The 25,763-nt window shown below is 47.4% G+C and overlaps 1 protein-coding gene across 2 annotated transcripts in view; it reads left to right on the forward strand.

Moving 5' to 3' along the window:
* Positions 1-25,763, forward strand: part of KNTC1 (kinetochore associated 1) — a 2,501,313-nt gene that overhangs the window by 1,138,053 nt on the left and 1,337,497 nt on the right. The window lies entirely within an intron of this gene.

A 25,763-nucleotide genomic window follows, 5' to 3' on the forward strand; every position in this document is an offset into this window, starting at 1 on the left:
ATTGGATACTGTGGTTCTCAAGTTCCTCTCCTGAAATGTGCCCCTGTTGGTTGTCCTCTTTCGCCAGTAGAGTAAACGAGATACTAGTCTTCTTGGCTTCGGAAATCCTATACATTTCTTCACAAAGACGTGCTACGCGTGCACCTGGCATTCCTGCACATTGTGGTTTCCTCCTTCCATATTAATGAGGAGGTTGTCCTACTGATGTTTATTTCTCAGTACCACAGTCTTCTGCAGACTCTGTTCCGCACTCTTTAGTTGTCCGTAGGAACAGTTTTACCTAGAAAGGATCAGACATTCCAGAAAATTGGATGCCTTCTTTGTCACTTTTGAGGGACACAGCCCAAGCAGTCGAGCATTGAAGGCCAAAATCGCTCGGTGGCTTGTGTCTGCTATAACCACTGTTTCAATGGATTGCATTCTCCCACAGATTACTCATCTGATAGATATCCCTTCCAACGAAAGCTGCTCAAACTTTTTTGTCAGGGGGCTCGACCATCTACTCCCTCATGACTCGATCCTCGACACTCCTTGACTCCGGGCATGACGTTTCCAGTACATATATCACATCACTACTTCAACATACCCCAGTTCCTTTATTTCATGTGATCAGCAAGCAGTTTCATAATGCAAATTCTCTTCAGTGAGAGAGTTTTTCAATTGCAGAAATGTCTGGCCCTAAAACCTTGGGATTCAAGTGCTGTCAGGACTTTCCCTTGAAGATGTCCATCACGGACCCACACAGTATTCGTGTCGGGTGTCCCTGGGTGGAACACGACGGCAAGCATTACGGTTTCTGTCAACAAATGAACAAGAAGGCGATCAGGGAATGGTCTCTGAAACTGGCCCTCAGCTGCCTTTGACAAAGTCTCATTCACGATCGACTGTCCGGTTATTGGGCTGTGATTCCAAAGGCCGTATGCCCAAGAAGGACAGGCATTGTAAGAAAAAGCGCTCACACGCTCGAGGCACACCATTAGTCATCCTCGTCCTCCCTCAAGAAAAGAAACAACGCTGGTGTAGACATGAGACTGATTAGTGCGCAGAGCGGGGTAACTCCTTCCCTACTACATGTGCCCGAAGAGAAGAGTGGGAGGCGTTTAAGAATCAGACGCTCCAACACTTTGAACAAGCCACTGTGGATACAGCTCCAGCCTCAAAGCCACAAGCAGTCCAGTCACGAGTTGCGCCGGGATGCTCCACCGCCAGGGTGACTGCAGCAGGTCATATGCCCACAAGCTCAACCTAGCTGTGCTGATATCCCTCGAGTCGCCGGTGTTAGGGAGAATTCTCTGTTTAGGCTGAATTTCCCTACCTAGTGAGTCCCCCAGCAGCTTTGCTGGATTTCTGGGGTTTAATTTTTTTCTCCTGCCAAGAGTGAGACTCTTTTACCCTCACTCTTGGACATGTTGAAGTGTGTTTTCTTGGTTAAACCTTGTGTTGAATGGGCTATGGGGTCTCTTACTCCATAGGGCCTCATGTATTTTTGTGATATGGGTCACACAGCACCCTCTGTGCCGTGACCCAGGGGTGTCCTAGGGACTCCCCAACATAGACTCCATACCCTGGGACTGACTACTGTCTCCCAGGGCATGTAAAGTCACCAAAGACTTTGCTAGTCTTGAATCCTGAACAGAACCAGTACAAACCATCATATTGTGGACGTACTGGCTGGGGCAATTCGATTGCCCCAGGGTCTGTTAGTCGAGGGGGCACGTCTCCGTCCCCCCTGATCGAGTTTTGGCTGGTGGCAGTGGAAACTACTTTTTATATTCGACCGCGAATATTTCCCTATGGGATTTCCCATTGTTTTAGGCTAACACATTTAATTATTTATTTACGGTAGCCTTAAACATACCGCCGGTTTATATATTTATTTTTATAACTCCGGTTGGGACTTTTTGCCAAAACTTGATTCTAAAATGGCGTTGGTGTTCGCCTCTGTAACTCTGACCCAAAGTGGAGCCCTTTGTTCCACTTTTGGCGGGCTTCTCCACAGAAGCCCTCCAAAGTGGTGCCACTCTGTCTGGGGTACTTAGGAGGGGTGGAGGGGGATTTAGGCACCCTGGACTGAGTTACCTTGGTAACTCAAGTCGCACTCCGTCCTGATTGGCCCAAGTGGTGAGCCGCCCGGCTCACCACTTAGCATGGTTGAGTGACAGCTAGGCTGGGTGAATGGGGGTTTGCTGCATAAAAGCAGGGCTTTGGGGACTGGGACTTCAGAAGTCGCCACAGGACCAAGAATCCGACGAGGGAAGAGCTGAGCCGACCTGCTTCGACGACACCACCCGGTGGAGCCCTGCTGAACCGTCTCACCACTTTTTCCCGACGACCGAGGAGAACTCTTAACGGAGTGGCTCCTTCCCTTGACTGGTGGGGACAACCAGTTTTCGCCTTCTTTCCGTTCTTTGAGGTATCTCGTGGCCGCCTTGCCTGTGCCAAGCACCCCGGCAACCGGAATACCACACTTTACCCCCATACCGCGAAAGTCGGCACCAACCCTTTAACCGGAGGACTCCGCGGCTGGTTTCTTCCCGGGCAGTGCAACGACCCTCTTCTTCTGCTCTTCAGCGAGAACTTCTTCTCCCCTGACCGACGTCGAGCCCTGCTGCCACTGCCTGGAACAACTGCCACCGCTGGAGGATCCTTTCCGCTTAAGGTACTGTGTTCTGCCTGGCTTCCCTTGCTACCGACTGTACGGGGTAGATTTAGTCCCCGGCTTTCGAACCTGGGAGTGCCTGGGACACTTTGGCTAAACTTTCTGAGCCACTCTAACCTCTTTTTGACTCTTTGCAAGACTTTGAATCTCTAACTAACAGTGTGATCTTGGGCACATTTTCGCTCCGGCTACTCTAAGAGTGGGCCCTGCCTAGTGACTTTTGCTCACCTGTGACTTTATTCTTCTTTAAGCCTATTGCAAGTGCTCTGGACCTTAGAGTGGTGTGTCTAACCCATTTCTGCTTTTTCTCTCCCTTTCTTGGAAACTACTAGAGTGTCATCTAACGTTAAGCACTCACCTCTGTTTTAATTAAGTGGTGTTTACTTAGAGTTGTCTAGATAGGAGAAAGGATTGAATCTACTTTCATTATAACTGTGTTGAAGTGCTTTTACTATATTTTTGCTAGAGTGTTTTTAACTTATGTGTATTTTAAATAAATAACTATATACTTTTGAAACCAAGCTCTGGTCAGTGTTTGCTTGTGCTATTGTGTTTTGGTACATATTGTGTATACTTTACATACTGCCTAACTCTTCTTGAGAGAAGTCTGACTGCTCAGCCACAGCTACCAGGTAAATCTGGGTGGTACAGACTGCTACCAAAGGGGTTTACTGCTCTACCTGTAGTCTTAAATCTTTTGCAGTGTTCCCCAAGGGAACTGCACAGGTTTCTGCCTAACACTGGTGTACAGCGGTGGGATTTGTATTGAGTATACATTTTATTGTGCTTTAGATACCTTAGTGCAACTAACCACAAAGCTTAGCACTGAAAAAGTAAAACCTCTAACATGTCAGTTATAGAAAGCTATAGTCAAGAGTCCCTTACAGCCAAAACTGCTGATTGTTTAAGAGTGCTCTGTAAACATAAGGATCTCCTGACTAAGGGCAAGAAAATGGAGCTGATTGAAAGATTGTTAGCTAACCAAAGTCTGGGTGATGGTTCAGAGGAACCTACCACTCCAGCGACTGTAGATGACAGTGTTGAAGTTAACATGGAGCAAAATGTTGATGTTTCTGAGGAAGAGTCAGAAGAGGAGGGTGAGGCTGTTGTAACTGTCCCCCCTAGGCCTCTGCCTGCTCTACCTGCTGTACCTACTGGGCCTTTACCAGGTCCCACATTTAGTCCTCAGTACTTTGAACTGGAGAAAATGAAACTAGAATTGGAGTATAAGAAACTTAATGCTCAAACTGACAAAGAACTAAGGCTAAGGGAAATGGAGCTCAAGTATGAGCTAGAAATGAAGAAATTATCTGTTGAGAATGCTTCTCTCTCTGGCTCCTCTAGAAGTTCCAGTCCTAAAAGACCCCGGATGCCTAAAGAATTGGTTGGTATGTATGAGCCTAAGTTGGATGTGTTGGATTGGTTGTCTCTGTTTGAATATAATCATGGGCTCCAGAACATCACAGGAAATGACTTACTCACCTGGTTGTTCTCTAGGCTTCCCCCTGTTGCAACTGATGTGGTAATGGAGATGGGGGAGGAGGATAGGAAGGACTATGAATGTGTGAAACTAGCTTTGATAGCTAGGTTTGGGAAGACCCCTTCCCAGTATCTTAAGAGGTTTAGGAGCCTCAAAAAGCATGATGGTACCCCTTGGGCTACCTGGGTGAGTGAATGTTTGAAAAACTTAGAGGGATGGATTAAGGGTTACAAGGTGAACACTTATGAGGGGATGAGAAATCTCTTTATGTTGGAGTCAATTTATGATGCCTGCTCTCCTGAGCTCAGACAGCACTTGGCTGATTCACAGGAATTGGATCCTAGGAAGCTAGCTAAGGCTGCTGACTTGTGGGTTGCCAACAGGGCCACTCACAAGGATTCTGGGGTAACTCAGAAGAAGGATGGGGAGAAACAGCCTAAAAAGGACCCCAAAGAGAATTCTAATACCTCCCATACCCAAGAGGGCCACAAACAACCAAATAACCAGGGTAAGCCCCAGGGTAAACCGAATCAGGCTAGTGTACCTTCTGGCCACAAGCCAGAAGGAGGTCAGAGCAAGCCACCCTTCCAGAGAGCATTTGGACAATGCTATGTCTGTCAGGGTACTGACCATATCAAAGGAGATCCCAAGTGCAAGGGTAAACCTGCAGGGATCAGCACAGTCTCCTTAGCCTTCACTCCTGAGGATGAAGTACAGATGGCTAGTGCCCACTTTGAACTCTTTGCTGAAGAACCCTTGGGTCTTCAAGCAACTGTAAACTTAGAGCCTATGGGTCTGGTTAGTCCCCAGAATAGGGTTGTGTATAACTCCCTACCTGTTAACTCTAAGGTGTATTATGTGGACAGTGTTCTTGTCAATGGCCAGGATACTCCTGCCAGGAGAGACACTGGGGCCAGCAGAACAGTAGTGGATGAAAGCTTCTTTCAACCTGAAGATGTGGCCAAAGCACCCAAAGGTCCCACTAGGATGTCTGGAGGCCCTGTCCAAATGGTTCCTATTCTACCAGCCCTCATTCAATGTAACAACATGACAGTAAGGATCCCTGTCAGTGTTCAGGCTGAGGTACCTGGGAAGGTCCTGTTAGGGAATGACCTAAGAACTCTAGGAGTAGTGTCACATACCCCCAGGCCTCCCAGTATGGAGAAGCAGAACTTAACCAAATTGGCTAGAAAGGCTACCTTGAAGGACCCTTCTAAGCCTGTGGGACCCTCTACTGAGAACCCCACTACAAGCCCTGGTGTTAGTAAGTTGACCTCTAACCCAGGCACATTTCAGGATAGTATGCTAGGAACATGGGCGCCCCAACCAAGCTCCATCATTGTTCCCCTAGTCTCAGAGTCTCTGACTCCCCCTGCTTCTGAGGAAGAGGTGGATAGACCAACTAGGCCCCTATCTGGACCTGAGAGAACTGGTAATTCTCAGTGCTGGTGGAAAACCAGAAAAGAAAAGTCTAAGGCCAAAAACCCTCAGACTGTTGGACCTTCTACTGAAGTCCCCAACTCAAATCCTAATATTAGGGGGGAAACTCCTAAAATAGGTAAGGGTAGATCTAAGAGGAAGGGGAAGCAGGTACATTGCCTAACCCCAACCCCTCCAACCAAGAGGCCTAAGACCCAACCTGCTCCCACAAGAGAGGTGGTGAGGAACCTTGGAGGCCCCTCTAGATCTAAGGGAATCCTTTATAAGGACCCCTTGAAAAAGCCTAACATAGGTTCAGAAGTTGTACCAACTTCTGAGGGACTGGTCAACCAGATCCCCTATAACAAAAAGACTGATGTTCCTCAAAGGGTCTGTAGGTCCGTTAGCTTGCAGAAGAAAACCTTTGAGTTCTCCATTGAACATAGGTCAAGGTGTCACCATCAAAATGCTGATGGACTCTCTAGGATGTATATCATCGACTAGAGGTATGAGGTTCATCCAGGAGTGGATTAAATCCTCCTGTCCCTTAGTCTGGGGGGGGCGAGTGTTAGGGAGAATTCTCTGTTTAGGCTGAATTTCCCTACCTAGTGAGTCCCCCAGCAGCTTTGCTGGATTTCTGGGGTTTAATTTTTTTCTCCTGCCAAGAGTGAGACTCTTTTACCCTCACTCTTGGACATGTTGAAGTGTGTTTTCTTGGTTAAACCTTGTGTTGAATGGGCTATGGGGTCTCTTACTCCATAGGGCCTCATGTATTTTTGTGATATGGGTCACACAGCACCCTCTGTGCCGTGACCCAGGGGTGTCCTAGGGACTCCCCAACATAGACTCCATACCCTGGGACTGACTACTGTCTCCCAGGGCATGTAAAGTCACCAAAGACTTTGCTAGTCTTGAATCCTGAACAGAACCAGTACAAACCATCATATTGTGGACGTACTGGCTGGGGCAATTCGATTGCCCCAGGGTCTGTTAGTCGAGGGGGCACGTCTCCGTCCCCCCTGATCGAGTTTTGGCTGGTGGCAGTGGAAACTACTTTTTATATTCGACCGCGAATATTTCCCTATGGGATTTCCCATTGTTTTAGGCTAACACATTTAATTATTTATTTACGGTAGCCTTAAACATACCGCCGGTTTATATATTTATTTTTATAACTCCGGTTGGGACTTTTTGCCAAAACTTGATTCTAAAATGGCGTTGGTGTTCGCCTCTGTAACTCTGACCCAAAGTGGAGCCCTTTGTTCCACTTTTGGCGGGCTTCTCCACAGAAGCCCTCCAAAGTGGTGCCACTCTGTCTGGGGTACTTAGGAGGGGTGGAGGGGGATTTAGGCACCCTGGACTGAGTTACCTTGGTAACTCAAGTCGCACTCCGTCCTGATTGGCCCAAGTGGTGAGCCGCCCGGCTCACCACTTAGCATGGTTGAGTGACAGCTAGGCTGGGTGAATGGGGGTTTGCTGCATAAAAGCAGGGCTTTGGGGACTGGGACTTCAGAAGTCGCCACAGGACCAAGAATCCGACGAGGGAAGAGCTGAGCCGACCTGCTTCGACGACACCACCCGGTGGAGCCCTGCTGAACCGTCTCACCACTTTTTCCCGACGACCGAGGAGAACTCTTAACGGAGTGGCTCCTTCCCTTGACTGGTGGGGACAACCAGTTTTCGCCTTCTTTCCGTTCTTTGAGGTATCTCGTGGCCGCCTTGCCTGTGCCAAGCACCCCGGCAACCGGAATACCACACTTTACCCCCATACCGCGAAAGTCGGCACCAACCCTTTAACCGGAGGACTCCGCGGCTGGTTTCTTCCCGGGCAGTGCAACGACCCTCTTCTTCTGCTCTTCAGCGAGAACTTCTTCTCCCCTGACCGACGTCGAGCCCTGCTGCCACTGCCTGGAACAACTGCCACCGCTGGAGGATCCTTTCCGCTTAAGGTACTGTGTTCTGCCTGGCTTCCCTTGCTACCGACTGTACGGGGTAGATTTAGTCCCCGGCTTTCGAACCTGGGAGTGCCTGGGACACTTTGGCTAAACTTTCTGAGCCACTCTAACCTCTTTTTGACTCTTTGCAAGACTTTGAATCTCTAACTAACAGTGTGATCTTGGGCACATTTTCGCTCCGGCTACTCTAAGAGTGGGCCCTGCCTAGTGACTTTTGCTCACCTGTGACTTTATTCTTCTTTAAGCCTATTGCAAGTGCTCTGGACCTTAGAGTGGTGTGTCTAACCCATTTCTGCTTTTTCTCTCCCTTTCTTGGAAACTACTAGAGTGTCATCTAACGTTAAGCACTCACCTCTGTTTTAATTAAGTGGTGTTTACTTAGAGTTGTCTAGATAGGAGAAAGGATTGAATCTACTTTCATTATAACTGTGTTGAAGTGCTTTTACTATATTTTTGCTAGAGTGTTTTTAACTTATGTGTATTTTAAATAAATAACTATATACTTTTGAAACCAAGCTCTGGTCAGTGTTTGCTTGTGCTATTGTGTTTTGGTACATATTGTGTATACTTTACATACTGCCTAACTCTTCTTGAGAGAAGTCTGACTGCTCAGCCACAGCTACCAGGTAAATCTGGGTGGTACAGACTGCTACCAAAGGGGTTTACTGCTCTACCTGTAGTCTTAAATCTTTTGCAGTGTTCCCCAAGGGAACTGCACAGGTTTCTGCCTAACAGCCGGCATCGAAAGACCTTGTTGGAACGTTTCCGTTGGCACTGACTGCTGACCATATTTATGACCCAGAGCCTAGATTGGAGTTTTTTGACTCCATAAGGTTGATTTTCTACGAGGAAGGGGATCCCACCCCTTTAGGCATGGAGCCGATGAACGGGTGTTTTGGGGAAGCAGACTTTTTTACAGATTAGGCTGATTTACGGGCTCTGGCGGATGAACTGCACAAGGCAAATGGGCTTGATACCTCACCTCGACCTGCAGCAGGCAACCCCTTAACTGACACCCCAATGCCCAGTACAGAAAGACAGTGGAGAGGGACGTGGGTGATGGGTACCCCAGCCAAGCCACTCATGGAGTACGAGCTGACAGACATCCTGGACAAAGGTCCGCAGAAAGAGCATGCCTTTTAATGCAACCGTATCTGACCTCATTGGCTTGTTGCTGCTAACAAGTATGTTCCACGTCAGTAGTGGATGCTAAGCTAAACCAAAAATGTAACCCAGCCAAAGGGGACTTGCCCTTCCTTTTGTTTCACCCTACTCCAGAAGGGCTGGTGGTCCAAGCCGCCACAATAAGCTCACAGCCAGCCACATCTCTATTTACCTGTGTACGGACAGAGTCCAAGACGACTGACCCTTAGAAAAGAAGGTTTTTGCATCAGGGATCATGGCTCCAAAAGCACTCTATGCCAACTGTGCCTTCGCAAAATATTCTCATGTGCTGTGGAGAACACTAGAAGAGGCGGCTGATCTTCTCCCAGCAGGGGAGGTGAGAGATGTTTTCTTTTATTTATTTTTTAGATATTGTCGTAGGTGTGATGAATCCTGCAGAGTCATCACTGATCCCCAGCCTAAAGTCTCCTCTCATGTGGCTAGGGGAAGGCAGCCGCTACCTGATCCTGACCCTGGCGGTGGTATTCTGAGGGTGGATCACATGGGAAGAGATGGCTGTCAAGGGGGAGTGGTGACTCCAACAGGAGAGAAGCAGTGCTCATCCCTTTCTTGTGAGGAGGATCCCTTGGGCCAGAGTTTTTTATGGCATGTTGTCGTTATTCAGAACCATTTAATTGAAAGGCCTGAAGCTTACTTTTGTCATGTATTTCAAATAACACTTGAAAGGTGCATAACAAGTCTAAAACACATTAAACATCTAATGTTTATGATTGTTGTTTAAATAAAACTGTCCAACAATGTAGCTTAAAACCACCTGAAATGTCCTTGGACTCGTGCCAAAAAGCCTCAGGTACTGAGACAAGGAAGAGGAGCAAGGAGTTTATGTGGAGTGAATGTGACGCCAAGAACAAGGTGCAGTCTAGTTGTCCAGATAAACGTCAGCCGCGTGAGACATTTAAATTTGGAAATCAACTGCAAGTATCGGATCAGATCGGAGAAGTAGAGAGGAGAGAAGCTGCAGACTGCTCAGAGCGGGAAGCTACCCCAGAGGCAGACTTTGAGACAAGCCGTGGGGAGAGCAGGAAACATTTGTTGGTGACAGTCTGGAGGCGTTTAGAACCGGAGGAGATTAACTCTGGTGGAGTCGTAGCGGGTGTCTTGGATGGACCGCTGAAGGTGAACTGTGTGTAGCTGGACCGGGGGAGACGTTTTCCTGTAGAGCGGCATTCGTTCCATCGGCGAAAGAATGGAAGCAGATGCTGGAACTGAAAGAGCCTCTGTAAAAAAGGGGAAACCTCCCCAAAGAAAACTCTTCGCCGCAGCTGCACATAACACTGGTGATTCACCCTAAAAGAGTAGTGGGCTCTGGAACATGCCAACACGTTAATGAACACATGGGAAGCATTTTAGAATACTGATCAAGTAGAATTGAAAAGCAAGGGCAAACGTGGTACAATTCTCCATAATATTATATGGGGAGTCCTGTCCGAACAGCTTTCTCACAGGATTTAGGAAATCTGCTATGTTGCATTTTGAGAACATCGCCTTCTCTTGTGACCAATCGTTGCCTCTTGCCAATGCCTGACTAGTATTGAAAAATAAATTGCTCTGCTGGGATGCGGTTGCGAATGCATCCAAACTTCAAGGTGAGAAGCGCTACAGCAAATATAGACTAGAGTTTTCAGCTGTCCATTCCATTCTCGTACCTTACCAAGCTTTGTGACGGAAAGCTGAGAAGGTTTATAACCCTGCTCTGACTTAATATTCTGCACAATAGGGAGTATACAGCCAGATGGTTAAAAACTGACAACGGAATAGCGGAGCTGTAGACTTTGTAACTGCGCTGAGGAAACCTCTTGCCACATTATAACAGCATGCCCTCTATTACAAACCATATATGCAAAAGAATATAGAGACATTCTAACCAATATTGACTTTGTCACTTCCGATACATTTTGGAGCTCTACCTACTTGGCCTCATCTTTGGTCAGCACAGCTGCAGCTTTTTACAGATGGCGCGAATACTTCGTTTTTCCCATGGTATATTAATGGTACATTTATGAAGTTTGTCAATGTTTTTGTATATTTGCCTTATGACTGTTTTTATTGTAGGTTTGAATGTATTATTTGACTTATGTAATTATGTTGTATTGTATGAATTGCTTCGCTTTTTGTTGTGCCTAAGATTGAGTAACCAGAGCACTGACATAAAAAAATAAAATGAGATGTCAATTGGGGGAAACCTGGAACCAGCAAGCCATAAGCCAAAAGACATCACAGAAGAAACAAAAAAACAACAGTTGTCCAATTCTCCTAATCTGAGATGTCAAGTTGGGAAAACCTGGAACAAGCATTGCCAAGAGATATTGAGAGAAAGGTTGACGGAAAGAGTTTGAACAGCTATAGGATGTCAGTATGGGGGAAGCTGCAACAAGTAATACCTGAAGTCAACAATGTTTTTTTTACTAAAGTAGTGCAACTGTGTTGTATCTAACACAAAGAATGTTACAGAAAGACCTGGTAAGTAGGGGTGTACCAAATAGTGAAATTACTATTCGGCTGAATACCGAATAGTTGGTCCAGCTATTCGGATGGAACCGACTAGTGAGCCGAATAGTTATTTTTTTAAACAAATATGTTCTAGAACATAATAAACAACATTTCATTAAATAAAATCAGGAGACATTCTATTGCATGAGTATTCATGTTTATTAAATGGGAAAGCTTGTTAAAAGATAAAAAGAAATAAAAAAAACAGATTTGCCCCCATCGGTTGGATGGGAACTAACCCTTCAAATGTTGGGAGAGGCGCCAACTTCAGAGATTGTGACCATAACATTTATTTAAAAGAATTCTTAGATGAAAATCAGGCTTCCTGTTTATGCAGAATAGAATTGTGTGATTACTCTCAACCCACTTTATAATTTTAATAAAAGTTTATAACCTCAAACATGAGTCCTGTGTGTCGGTGTCTCATTCCTGGTTCCTCACAGCAGTCTTCTGAGAGTTAATTACTTAATTGGAAGCAAGCTGTTGGTGCAATAAAAATGTCTTAACTAGGTCTTCATTCACCCACTCATTTATAAATACTATGCGTATCTTTCATTCCTGTTAAAAACATGCCTTGCCAAAGCCAGCAGTTTTGTCTTGTGTATGCGTATCAGCCATTTGCCAGCCAAATTAAATGCCCAAGTACTCGCACCATTTTGTGCCTGTTATCATCAATGGACAGTTAATACCACTATAACAGTACCTGGCAGTACCAGAGTGCCTTTCGCAGTCCCACACAAAAGCCCAAACTGTTGGCATTGCAAGTGTTTGTTTACATCATGTTTCTAGAAAAAAATGTAGGAACGGTCTGCTTTTACATTGTTGTCATTTATTGATACAATGCCCAAAACGAGAGCGCAGCACAACTCTTCCATGAAAGCACAGACTGGTGTGATGAACTGCTGTAATATTGGGAGATATAGGGGCCAGCCATGTTGGTATCTAAAAAGAAAGGTTATTTGGGGTCAGCATGAGGGAGTGATAGAACCACGTGCATTCCACGGGCTGAGGCTGGGGACTAAAGGTGCTTTTATGTTTTTGTTTCAGAGCATTCTCCTGTGTAGCATGTGGCGCATCTTAAGCTGCATGTTGGAGAATTCTGCATTTTTGAAGTGCATTTCCCTCTATAAAAATGAAGTCTTAAAGTTGGCAGTTTGAAAACGGACAACTTTGGGAAAGAACTGCACCTTTAGCTGTACGCCCGGGCATTAATATATGAAACACGCCTCTTGCCTTTATAGATAAATCAACGCATGGTGCAGTTGTCTTTGAGGGGCCGAAGTATCTAAAATTGAGCATACTTTGCATGAGGTATTGGTCCTGTGATACATGCTCTGCAATCTTCAGACACTCTACTATTGCCGCCGATTTTTCTAAGAGAAACAGCCCTTTAAAATGCCAAGCTTAAGATCTTTTGACGGATTTCTGCAAGGGTAGCCATTGCATTTTATTAATTTGTGGGCATTTCCCTGAGAAATGATGTGCACTGGAGGCGTGGAGAACGTATCTGGTCATGATATAAACCATGATAAAGTTTTGCAGAGGATAAAAGAAAGAAGGTGGAAACAAACAGCTTTGACGCCATAAACCTTTACAGGAGGCGCAATACAGATTGAAGACGAGGAGACTGGGATTGGCACCGCTGCTTGTTGGTGTTGCTGTGGATGGGTGGTAGAGGAGTGGCTGCTGGGGAGGGCCAAGCACACAGACGTGTTTCTTAAGGAAGGTTCAGAAGGCAGGGAGGGAGGGAGGTGTCATGGAATCAAGTGTTCCAGTTGAAGGGGGCAAAGTGCATGAATCGGGGAAAAACACAACAAAGCGTTTGGCGGTGGACTCAGTGTTGGCTGAGGATGGAGGGTCTACTGGGGTGCATAGCGGGTGGTTTTGCTTACATACGTGGCCTATAGGCGGTTGGAAACAGCTTGAGGAATTTTGCAAAGCATGTTTTGTACTAAGGACCAACCTGGTGTGTGAAGGGGTAACTGAGTAGGGTTCTATCGGCGAAAATGACATGTCCCCCCCAGATAAGCAGTAGTATTGTGGGGGGCTTCAGCAGACAGAGGTGCTGGGTAGCTGGAGTAAAGCTGCTGGCTGAGGCTGTGAAGGTGATGTAAGTGAATAGACGTGCGTTATGGTCCCACATAGTGCAGCTCAGTGTGCTATCACTGGACAGATCGGGGTGAAGAGACATTATCAGGTCGGCATAGGGCAGCGCCGGGCACTCATTGCGGGTCAGGGAAGAGGCAGATGGGCACTTGTGTGATGTGTGAGGAGGGAGGGGCAGAATAGAGTTGCGTCGGCATCTCTTAAATGCCGTGGAGATGGAATCATGGTGTGTGGAGGGCAATGACCACTGTCACGGAAAGAAAGGGGTGGTGCAGAGCTAGCCCAGCGCCCTGGTAAGGAGTGGCAGTGTCCCAAAATCAGGAAAGCCCCCTTTCAAATAAGATCAAGAGCAGCCCAGACCCAAACCATCCCAAGAGTGTACATGGTTTGTAAGAGGGTGTTGAAAAATTCCTTTCCTTCTCCATGCTGCACACCTTGGACACTTGCTCTTCCACCTCTCTACCGCCCGGGACCCTTAGATTGAAATAAATAATGAAACAGCTGCATTTACTGTTCATGACACGCTCTGCTCCCTGCAGCACTCACGGGCTCTGACAGCTTGTGCTTCTGCCTCACTAGCGAGCAAATCCGCCAACAGCACTGCCTCCTGAAAGGAGCCCTTGGAGTGGCCGGAGAAGCAGAGCACCCCAGCATGCCCACGTTGTCATGCAGTTTGGGAAAGGATACAATATGTGACAGGCCCCAGAGGAGGGAGTGCCGTGTTTTGCATACCTTCGAATCCCTTTGTAATGGGAAATTGCATTGAAACGCCTGATTGATTACAGGCATGCAGACAAAGGGGTACCTATTCGGCATCGAGTGTTAATTAAGTATTCGTCCGAATGCCGAATAGCTAATTCCAGCCGGAATTCGGCTGAATGCTTACTCTAAGCCGAATTTCGGTACACCCCTACTGGTAAGAGATACACATCGGGTATAAACCTTTTTGGGAAGAGATACCTGGCAGGAGAGTACACCGGGGGTGGGGGGAATCCGCATGAACCAAACGGGAGATATTCCTGGCAGGGGAGTAAACCAGGATGTCTAGAGATTCAATTTAGAGGTTTCTTGGCAGAAGAGTACCGATAACCCTATTTTTAACTGGTGTATTAAAGAGAAACCTTTTCATATCAAGAAGTTGTTTAAATTTAACTTTTTGTCAACCAGAGAATTGGAAGAGACTTGCCTTTCAAAGGATTGCTTTTCTCCCGCACATTTCTCATCTTGATACATATCCCCTTGCAGCTCTGCTGCTCAAACGTTTTCATCAGGGGGCAAAGTGAACCTCGGCACTTTGTCTGCTCCAGATGTGACATCAGACGTCCTATAAATACTTGGTCACTACACCCCATGCTTCAGTTCTTTTTTTTCCATGTGCTTGCATGCTGAATCGGGAACACGTCTTTGAGTTTCACTCAATATTTCCCTGTCAAAATTGAAATTCTTTTCTTCAGAAACTCCCTGGGTTTTGGGCTACAAAAGGTGCACTAATTGCAAGGCCAACATGTCGGTGACCGATGTGAGGCAGAATCCTGTGCAGTTCCCTTGGGGAACACTGCAACAAGATTAAGACTACAGGAGTAAGCAGTAAACCCAATTGGTAGCAGTATGCACCACCCAGATTTACCTGGTAGCTGTGGCTGAGCAATCAGACTTCTCTCAAGAAGAGTAGGGCACTAGATAGAGTATACACAATAGGGCCAAAAACACAGTAGAGCAAACAAACACTGACCAGAGATTTGTATAAAAAGTATATAATTATTTATTTAAACACACTTTAGGCCATATACTCGCACTCCAAATCAAAAGCAAGTTAAACACAGTCAGGTAAAGTATACACACCTCCCTTGATAACTATCAGACAAGTCAGGGTTAAAGCACTACTATTTGTTAAGACAGATGTGAGCGCTTAGCCTAGATGTCACTCCAATAGTTAGATTAAAAAGGGAGAGAAAAGGCAGAGCATAGAATAAAACAGTTCCCAACACTTTTGAGAAGTTTAGAGCAAGTGAATAAAGGCAGTTTACACTATAGAGCCAAAGTTCATAGGCCAGGCCCACTTTTAAGGGAGCCAGGCAAAATGTGCCCAAGATCACACAGTTTAAGTTGCACTAAAGTCTTTGCAAAAATGTTCAAGAAAAGAGGTAGGGGTGGTTCGAAAGATATAGTTAGAGGTCTGGAGCCATCCGAGTATAGAAGCCAAGGATTTAAGGGTCACCTTTAGCAATCTGTAGAAAAGGAGGCCAGACATGACACAATATCTTAAAGAGAACGGAAGCTCCAGTGGGGGCAGCTGATCCTGGCAGTGGTTGCATTTCGTCGTTCCGACCAGGGGAAGAGGGGATCACGTCGAGGAGGAAACTTGGAGTCGTTGCACTGCAAAGGGATGAAACCAGCCGCGGAGTTCCCGATTAAAAGGTGCAGTCCTTTTATTTGCGGTTAAAAGTGGTGAGGGAGTGCTCATCGTCGTCATCAGAGCGCTGATTCATCAAGCAAATGAGGTAAGTCATCGGCAGGCCCTTCTACCCGCCACAAGTGGGCGGAATTAAAAACCACCATGTTAGAAATGTTTAAGAAGCATGCTGCAGGCGCTGTTAACCGTCCCCCCTGCCCCCTCACAGCCAACTTCAAAGGTTTCAACTGTGCTCGGTACTGCCGACGCCTCACATGTCCAATACCAACGTTGATGAAACCATCGTCACCGAAGAACGTTTAATTGGATTGCTTTTCTCTTGCAGATTCCTCATCTGATAGATATTCCCTCCAGCTCTGCTGCTTCGGGTCGAAATCCACTAAGTCAAAATGGAGCCACAAACCCTGCGCCATAGAGCAGCTAAACTTGCTCTTGGTCGACAGCCCTCTAAATTACAGGTGCGATCGCTGGCTCGGTTGCCGGAGGCCGAAACTGAGGGACGCACTCCCTGAAAAAGAACATAGGTGGAAGAAGAAAAGGTGCCACCCGAGGAGCCATTTTCCTCATCCCAAAAGAAGAAAAGGCTTCACTGCTTCCTTCGGGACTCCGATTTGTCGACGGATAGAGGTAAGCCGTAGGCGGGGTCTACCACCCACCAAGAGTGGGAGGATTTCAAGTCCTCCATGCTTGACATGTTTAAAAAGCATGCTGCAGTCAGCGCAGCTATCCCCCCCTCCTCCACACGCAGCAAGCTTCGGAGCCAAGAGCGGTGCTCGGCATGCCCGACCCCTCTAGTGCCCTGGTACTGACAATGTCGGCACAGTTGGGTGTTTCGACACCGCCAGAGGTTCCGTGGAAGCCAAATCAACCCCCTGCATCCAAGGATGTGGACGCTACAGCGTCTTGATCCTGATCGACACCAACATCCACCATATCGGCGCCGAGAGACAAACCCGAGACATCAACAGTTGTCAAGATATCCTTCACACCACAACCCCGGTCCAAATTCTTTGATACCGTGGCCGGTATCTTTGGCGTTAATGAAGCTGATCAGGGGGATGTCGACCACATTTACTTTCATACAGGAGGGGTTGATTATTTCAAAGACCAAAATCAGCTTTTGCAGCTGGCTCAAGGCCTCCATGATGCCAGCAGTCTGGACACCTCTCCAGGCCTCGAATTCCAGCATTCCCAGCCCTATGGCCATAATATATCTAAATTCAGGGCTGTAGTAGAAAGGGTTATTGATACCCTAGGATTGCATTTAGCAGTCGCGCTATCGAGGTTATCAGATATCTCGGAGGAAGGCCTCACCACAGAGCGCAATATGCCTCTAAACCCTGCCATTGCAGATCCATTAACAATAATGTGGCAGCATCCTTGTTCTATTCCTCCGGTCAGCTTCACCATTTTCGGGAAATATAGGCTGGCTGGAGGAGACCCTTCATTCCTCTCCTCTCCCCTTTCCACAGAGGGGCTTGTTATGCAGGCTGCCAATGTCTCATCTAGACCTGCATCGTCCACTCTGCCTCCCGACAGGGAAGCGAAAAAAGTTGATGCCTTAGCACAGAAAGCATTTACTTGGGCAGTATAGCCCTTTAGGCTACAAATGTGGCAAGCAGTTTTGCCAAGTACTCCTTTGGTCTATGGACAGCAGTTGAAAATGCTGCGCAGAATGTCCCAGAAGGAGAGATTTGCGAGGGATTTCTACAGCTAGTGGAGAATGGGAAAGAGGTTGTCAGACAGTTGCAAACAGGCCTGGTGTCATGATTCCAGAAAGACAACACAGCCCCCCGTTAAGGTACACAAGGGAAGCAAGGTCCACAATCTGTCAGCAGGTCTAAGACGGCTTCAAGCCTGGCAGAAAAGGCGTTTGTATCATTCATTGTTCATGCGCTCATAGACTTTCATAGCACTTCAGTGGTTTCTATACTTCAAACATGGCCGCTGCTAGATCCGAGGAGAAGACTTGCTGCACGCTCCATGCTTATAGCGGAGGGAGCCTCTTAAGCCCCGCCTCCGCTTGTGCGCTTGCTTTGCGTCTTCACCGCTAACAGCGGGTAACGCTACCGGTGCCACTCTCCACAGAACCCTGTCAAGAAAAAGATTAGAGACCTTCGTTTTCAGAGAGAAACAGGAATTCATAGTTATCTGAAATACTTACCGAACCGAAGCATTTTCCGCAGAATTTTCCTCAGTCAGAAGAGTTTGTTTGTCGCTGCAGTAATTCCTGTCGGGAGTTCCCTCACAGCCGCAGCACTTCAAAAGCACTTCAAAAGGAACGCTCCCCATTCGCAGCGTCTCACCCTGAGGTACCTCAGCAGTCTCCACAGCGTCCGAAGGAATTTACCTCAGCATTTTGGAACTCTAGAGGGCTCCTGCTGAAATCTGACAAATTGCTTGGAAAAATGATCAAATATACCCGCACGTGACTCCTAGAGGGCTCCTGCCGAAATCTGACAAATTTCTTGGAAAAATGATCGAATATACCCGCAACAGCTGATATATGTATATGAAGTCAGGGAGCTCAATCGGAGCGTGTTTTGCTGTCACGGGACCCGTGGATGCCGGAGTATGGAGCTTTAGCAAATACGAGGGGACTCGTTGTGCAGAATCCAAGATGGCTATTCACCCTTAACAAAGGACTGCCCCACGACAGTGATACACTGGACATCGCTGAACGGGACCTGAAGCACCCCGCAAAACGTTGCAGCGGAATTGACTGGACGGTAGCCCTGGATGGAACCTAGTGGATGTGCCTGCGGATCGTGATGCCCGGGAGTGCTGGTGGCGGAACTCGCGAGCGCAGTGAGCAATGGGAGGAGCAACTTGCCTATCGATAACTGTGCGGAGCGGCTGAAGATACTGGTCCTGCCACCTGGGTTGGTGCCAAGGCACAGCCTGGCGCTCAGGGAGTGGCTCCGGACTGACCCGAGAGGGAGTAATGAGCAGCAGAGGGAGTAATGAGCAGTGGGCGGAGCATGCAGTGCTTGAAGATTGGAACCGCCGTGCTGCCAAAGTAACAATGTAACAGGCGCACAGCGACCGCCTACCATACAGAGTGAGCGCTGAGGTGCGAGATAGACACAAGGGCAAGCTGACTGAAAAGGACTCAATAGGAGCATCATGGATACAAAACAAGCTCAATGAACAAATACAAAACTGAAAAGAATGCACACTTAACAGTGAAACGAATTTGAAGAAAAGGAAGGTAAAAACACACGTGTGCCTTCTTGGAACAGGGGTGCACATATTGCTGGCTCGGGAGGACGGCGCATGAGTGGAACCACAGGGCCTATGTGGTTGCTGCAGGCATAGGCAGTGTATGCCTAGATACAGTTTCAGGCTCCGGAGGCGGACATTTTGGACCCTGCGCTCAACTGCAAGCAGCCGGACACTAACAGAGGTCCTGCAAGATGGAGAAGGACTGCACTGTTGTACTGGTTCACCCCTAATAGGCGGCTGCCCCTCCTACAACACCGGGCCGGGGATCTTAGCACAAAAGGCTGACGAGGAACCCTCAAGACTGTAAGTGGGAGGCATACCGGGAACTGCGGTGTGAAAAGGCAGAAACCGCACACCTCGTATCGAATACCCACAAAACGTAGCAAGAAGGCACTGCCGACCCCTGATGGCAACGCCCAAAAAAAGATGCACAAGAAAGAGGTCCATATGCCCTGGAGACAGTTCAACAACCTAACTTGGGCCTAGCAATATCCAGACCGAAGCATAGTGCACAGGAAGACCTAGGGGGAACACAGTGTGTCGCACACGATCCAACTGCTGCTGAGAGCAGGCTTGAGGGGGCCAGAAGAGACATTAAAAAGCATAGCAACATACAGGCAAGACGCAGGCCCCGCCAAAGACGGACTGAAGACTCAGCAGGGAAGACATGTGTCAGATCTTGCCCAAACACATCCACGCCGCCATTCGTGCGACCCTTACCAAAAGGGCGGATTAGCCTCAGACCAGGAGATAGAGGCGAAGGACTTGCAGCTAGCGGTTGCCAAGCCCGCAACATTAATAAGAGGCACAGAACGAGCTGGACTGAAGGCCCCCCACTCTTCCACATACTTTAGCATTGTCAAACCGAACCCCGTCACCCGGTCTCGGAACGAACAGCAACATCGGGATGGCATTCAAGCTGACCAAATCGAAAGGGAAGCAACCCATGTTAGAAGAATACACAAGGACACCACAATCAATGGATGGTGCGAGAAGTAAGGAGAGGAACCCACAAATGGATGCAACCCCCACTCGCAGTGACCAGCAGATCCTGGACACAATTGCAGACCTGAAAATGTCATGGGAAACAAAACTAGAAGCAGCCATGGCCGAACTCAAGGCAATGCTGGAACTAAAAGTGGGTGCAGTACAGGAAGATGTCAACTTACTGAGGGTGGATGTGTGGAAGATAGCGGAACGCACAGGCGAACTGGAGAAAGTTGGCTACAAACACAGCAGCGGACGTCTCCCACGCCTCGGAAATCCATTCGGCAAAAAAACAAGTATTTAATCTGGAAAATAGGGCAGAGGAGGCCGAAGGACGCGCCCGTAGGAATGACATACGTATAGTTGGGCTACCGGAGGGAGAGGAAGGATCTGTCGGGATTAATCAGGTGAGTACAAAGGCAGCGAATATGGCAAGGGAAATGTGCACAAAATCGCACAGTGAATAACCTTGAATCAAACAACGTGCACACAAGAACCACGACTCATAATACTAAAACCCAGGAGTGCAGATAGAGTGAAACAAAAATACCTATATATGAAAAGGGATGTGGGGTAAGGACAGCATCAAAGAAATAGAAAACACAGGCAAATTGGGCTGCATCAAAGGGTAAAGCACAGAGAAAGGCTGCCTGCAGACAGAGGAAGACAGAAAGGGAAATCCAGAAAGCAGAAATCAATTAGCACATGAATCCGAAATCCAGGGCGGAGGAACAAGAAACAGGAGCTAGGAACTAGGCACAAAAGCTAGGATCAAGGAACAAGGGACTAGTCACAACAGGAACACTGCAACGATGACCAGCGCTGGACTGAAGTAAACTGAGGCTTTTAAAGCTGCTTAACGAGCACACCCGTCAGGTGTGCCACCTGCTGCACCTGCAGCCACAGGTGTTGCCTATCCTCCACCCAACCTTGTCCTGCAAGGGAGGAGGTGAAGCAGTGAGCCAGGCATTCTGGGAAGCATAGTCATTTGAGTAAAGTAGCATGCTGGCTGCCAAAAACCTGGAATGGATCCGGAAGGGAAGTAACTTGGAAAATAAGGTTTTAGCGCTCCCAATTCATCACAGCACTGTAGCATTAGGTTCGGAGGAAATGTCCAGTAGGGAATAAACCCCAAAACATGCCCCCAAGTGGCAGGAATGGGAGCGAAGGGAGCGGGTCGTGACAGTATACCCCCTTCCACGGCCGTCTCCAGGCGACCGTCACCCGCACAAAACATCTTCCTTCTATGATAGGAGCGCTTTGTCTTTGGAGGTGGCACTGATGGAAACGGTGGCCTGTGGGCAAAAGCAGATGGACTGGAATGAATAGAATCAAGCTGCAGTCTAGAAGAGTCATAGGCAGGCTTCTGGTGAGGAAGAGACTCATGGTTCGAAAAAAGGCATGAAGGACTTGCAGGACCTGAAGCAGAGTTGGATGGTCCAGGAAGCTCAGTCACTGGGAGTGGACGCTTATAAGTCTTTGAGGAGGGAGGCAGGCTGGTGCAACATGCCTTAGACAATGGTAGAAGCCCTGTTAGCCTTTCTGCCGAGAGTGGACACACAGGAGATGAGGAAACTGCAGCTTTCAGGAAATGTTTATGTTCAGAAAAAGAAGGTGGCGGCCGAGGTAGAGGTTCGGATCCTCTTCTGTCATCCATCTGGGAAAAGGCTTGTGGTTGAAAGTGACTAAGGTTTGACTGCATATGTTCCATGCCTTGGAGGCCTGGAAGTCCTATGGGTTGTTCGAGGCTGGCACTCCTGGTGACAGTCGTGTAGCCACCTTGTTGCACGTGCGATACAACCGCAGGGACGTTTGGCATACTGATAGGAGTGATAGAAGCAGTACTTAGTACATCAGGCACACTCGCAGCAGGAGCAATAACAGGCACATCTTGAACTGCAGCAGTCATTCTCTTCCTTTGGCTACTAGCACCCAACTGGTGCTGCTGCTGGGGGGCTGTGCCCATCCCTTCCTTCGGGCTCATGCGTGATCCGGCAACAAAAAAGCTGTCAAGCGGCTGGTCCGAACCAGACCCCAGATGCGAACCACCCAGCCCGCTATCCTGGTCGGCTACTTGTTCGGTGACTGGGCCGTGGCGGATGGTATCCGTCTCCCTCTCGTAGTACTCCAGGCAAGTCCAATGGCCTCGCATGTAAGGCTCTCCCGAATCATGATCCAGCTTGATGTTTCTGAAGAGAGCTGGCAGAAGTTTCAGACTCAGATGTTGCATCTTCGGGAGGCTCTGATGCTACAGTCAAGCAGTGGGGAGAATTGTCTTGTGAAAAAGGCAGGCAATTTGGTGATCCCCCTGAAGCATACAAAGGGCTGGCTGGACCTTCATCGGTAATAAATGGTTGGGATTCAGGAGGAATCTTTGGAGCAGAAGAATATGCAGCAGGATCTGACAGTGTAGACAGGTACACCTCCGATATTGGACGCGAGGCTGAGAAGGATACAGGTCTCTCATGAACTGAAGCCAAACTAGCAGTAGGCTCTGGGACCGAAGACATGCACTTAGAATGTACTACCGGAGGCTCCATGGCTGAAGGATAATCTGCTGGATGAGTCACTGTAGCCGAAGACAGGCATGCCAGAGGAAATTCTGAGGCTGAAGGCATGCAAGCTGGAGCCATCTCGTTAGCTGAAGACAAACTTGTCAAGGTCTTTGGCACTGACCACGTACATGGTGAAGGCTCTTGAGTGAATGGCAGACATGGCAGTTGTTCATTGATTGAAGACACGTGTGTCAAAGATGACTGCAGAGCTGTGGACTGGATAATAGAAGAGTCAATGGTTGTAGGAGGACAGACTGAAGTCTCAGAAGTAGACAGACACATTTGTGGCTCAGGAATGGAAAACACCTTTAGGGCAGTTGACTCCTTGGCACCAGTAACCAAAGACTGAGCTGTACCCCTGCAGTGCCTCTCCTTAGTGGATGGCACAGGGTCTCTTCCTTTGTAGAAGTCAATATCAACCAGAGGAATCACCATAGTAAAGTCTCCGTTAATCAGGATTTCGTCAATTGTCCATTCCTCTGTCTTAGCTTCTGAAAGTGGCAGATTAACAATCAACAGTTCAGGAATCGTCTGCCAGGTTTTTGGTTCAGTATCCTGTGGAATGGGTCCATCAAAATCTGAAATCTGTACTGTCTCTGACTGTTCGTGGTGACCAAAATTGGCAGAAGGAAGAGCGAACACAGAGGTAGCATAGTTTTCCACATCAGCCTGAACGTCTACTTCAGTCTCAGCAGCAAGATCAAGGGCAGAACCTAAGCCTACAGTAGTGACTGATTCTGTGTATGTCACCATTGTGGATTGTGTTTGGAAATCAGAAGCATGTATGTGTTCAAGCTCAGAATTATGACAAACTGCTACACAGGAACTTTTGGGTAAAGGAGTAGCTTGTAAATCTTCAGCTAACTGCAATCCCTGACAAACAGCAGAACAATTGTCAGAAACTGTGCCCAGATTAAGCGCTGTGCTAGAAGAAAGACTTTCACTCCCAATAGATCTAACATATTGACAAATATCATGGTTTACCAAAGTCTCTGCACTCAGGGGCTGAACAGTGTTCACTTCATCAACATCAACAGATAAAGTCTGAGGTGTATTCAGTAAAGAGTGCAAGGTCTTATTCTCTTCTTGTAAAGAAATTAATTCTTGTCTTAACTCCTCAAGCTTAGCTCTTAGCCTGCCCTGCATTAACTGTACATCACTATCAGTAGGCACAGGGGGAGGCATAGTGGCATCAGGGCTGGATCCTGCACTAGCAATCTGGATGTGCACCGATTGTACATTGTATTCTACTGCTTGCAGGTTCTGAGATTTATACTTTCTCTTACCAACTTGGTCTGTGTTTCCCTTAAGCAAACTATTGACATTAGACCTCTTGGCATTAGGGACTACAGTATGTACTTGTGCAAAGGAGTATGCTTTAGACTGAGGGTAGAAAACAGAAGTTATGCAAGGAACCCCTCCATTCTTTATGTTTGTACCATGAAACTGTTCAATCTGAGGTGAAGCACAACTGGAACCATGGGGGTTCAACAACAGAGGTACTCTTGTATAATAAGTCTAACAGTGTGTTGTTTTCTGCTGCTAAGGCTTGTGCTGACATCGAATTTGGATCAGAATAAAAGACAGAACTAGGATCAGGCAATGTAAGATGTGCCATCCTGTGGGAAAAATACTCTGCACGTAAATGCCCATTCGTGACAAGGAGTTAATTTAAGTCAGGACTAGTGATTTGATTGTCACAGGTAAATGTAGGGGAAGCCTTCTGTACAAATTTGTTAGAGGCCTTGCTGCCTTTCTTTCTTAAACTTGCCATATTCAATGGGTATTTTGGGCTGGTCATTCTGTCAGGATTAATCAGGTGAGTACAAAGGCAGCGAATATGGCAAGGGAAATGTGCACAAAATCGCACAGTGAATAACCTTGAATCAAACAACGTGCACACAAGAACCACGACTCATAATACTAAAACCCAGGAGTGCAGATAGAGTGAAACAAAAATACCTATATATGAAAAGGGATGTGGGGTAAGCACTTAGAACCTCCTTATGACTGAAAGGAAAGTCGGCAAACTCCTTACCCACTATGCTCTTACAGATACTGACAGCGCTAAGCCCACGTAGAGGGCAAGCAAGGACAGGATCTGTGTGCTGACACTCTGGATGATACTGAATAAGGAACTTAGAAACAGTACTCACGAGAACCGGAAAGACCACTTGAATGTCAGTAAACCCACGAACCCAGTTGATCAAACAAGGACCCAGAAGGCTATAACAGCAATGGGTGGAGGATAACTAAATACCTAAGACCTAAGTCAAGGAGCAAGTAGGAATTGTGATTAAAGAAATAGTGAGGAAAACAAAAGGCATTCACACAGGGACTAGTTACTACAGCACCCCACACCTAAATAATCAAATGGGAAATAAATGCAGAAGTGAAATGGAAAACATGACATGGATCCCAATAGGAAGTAAGGATCAGGAGCAGGGAAAATGATATCACAAAAGGAAACCTTATCCACCCATCCAAGGAGAAAAGGCAGGAAACTAAATCTAAAAAAGGAAAGACTAATGCATCAAGTTTTTTAGTAGCAAAGGACAGCATCAAAGAAATAGAAAACACAGGCAAATTGGGCTGCATCAAAGGGTAAAGCACAGAGAAAGGCTGCCTGCAGACAGAGGAAGCCAGAAAGGGAAATCCAGAAAGCAGAAATCAATTAGCACATGAATCCGAAATCCAGGGCGGAGGAACAAGAAACAGGAGCTAGGAACTAGGCACAAAAGCTAGGATCAAGGAACAAGGGACTAGTCGCACCAGGAACACTGCAACGATGACCAGCGCTGGACTGAAGTAAACTGAGGCTTTTAAAGCTGCTTAACGAGCACACCCGTCAGGTGTGGCGCCTGCTGCACCTGCAGCCACAGGTGTTGCCTATCCTCCACCCAACCTTGTCCTGCAAGGGAGGAGGTGAAGCAGTGAGCCAGGCATTCTGGGAAGCATAGTCATTTGAGTAAAGTAGCATGCTGGCTGCCAAAAACCTGGAATGGATCCGGAAGGGAAGTAACTTGGAAAATAAGGTTTTAGCGCTCCTAATTCATCACAGCACTGTAGCATTAGGTTCGGAGGAAATGTCCAGTAGGGAATAAACCCCAAAACATGCTCCCAAGTGGCGGGAACGGGAGCGAAGGGAGCGGGTCGTGACAGGATCTAACCCGACTGACTACGTGGAGACCATGCTGTTGCAAGAAATAGGAGGCACAGCGCTTACCCAAGGGTTTGCGGTTGAGAGGGCACACAGGGCCCTGGCAAGGAAACCTCCCCTTGGAGCCCC

The sequence above is a fragment of the Ambystoma mexicanum genome, chromosome 10, assembly GCF_040938575.1.
Source record: "Ambystoma mexicanum isolate Mex_15411 chromosome 10, UKY_AmexF1_1, whole genome shotgun sequence".
NCBI lineage: Eukaryota > Metazoa > Chordata > Amphibia > Caudata > Ambystomatidae > Ambystoma > Ambystoma mexicanum.